Genomic DNA, 643 nt, shown 5'->3' with positions numbered 1-643 from the left:
TCAGGGGAGTGGGTAGGGGGTGATCAGGCTGGCAGGCAGAAGTAGTTAGGGGCAATCAGGTAGTCAGGTAGGCAGGTGAGCGATTAGGAGCCAGCAGTCCTGGATTGTGAGAGGGATGTCCGACTAAACCAGCAGTTGGACATCCTCTGAGGGGTCCCAGATTGGAGAGGGTGCAGGCTGGGCAAGGGTCTCCCCTCCCCCGCCCCCCATGCACGAATTTCATGCACTGGGCCTCTAGTTAAGTTATAATATAATGTTTGCAATAAGTTCCTAAAGTATATGTTAGGGAAATACTGTGTTTTTTCCTTCTTTTAAAGGTGAAAATAAAGATCTTTGTTGCATCATTCTAGTGTTTTAGAAACATTTTTTTAAAATTAAATCTTTATTATTCAGATTATTACATTGGTTCCTCTTTTTCATAACTCCCCTCCACCCAGTTCCCACCCCACCCTCCACCCTCACTCCCCACCCACTGTCCTCATCCATAGATGGACGATTTTTGTCCAGTCTCTTCCCGCATCCCCCACACCCCTTCCCCGCTCAAGAACAGTCAGTCCATTCCCTTTCTATGCCCCTGATTCTATTATAATTACCAGTTCATTCTGTTCATCAGGTTATGCACTCCCTTGATTTTTAGATTGAC

This window comes from Myotis davidii, unplaced genomic scaffold (assembly GCF_000327345.1).
Source record: "Myotis davidii unplaced genomic scaffold, ASM32734v1 scaffold452, whole genome shotgun sequence".
Classification (NCBI taxonomy): Eukaryota; Metazoa; Chordata; class Mammalia; order Chiroptera; family Vespertilionidae; genus Myotis; species Myotis davidii.
The sequence above is the reverse complement of the archived record's forward strand: the minus strand, read 5'-3'. Positions refer to the sequence as shown.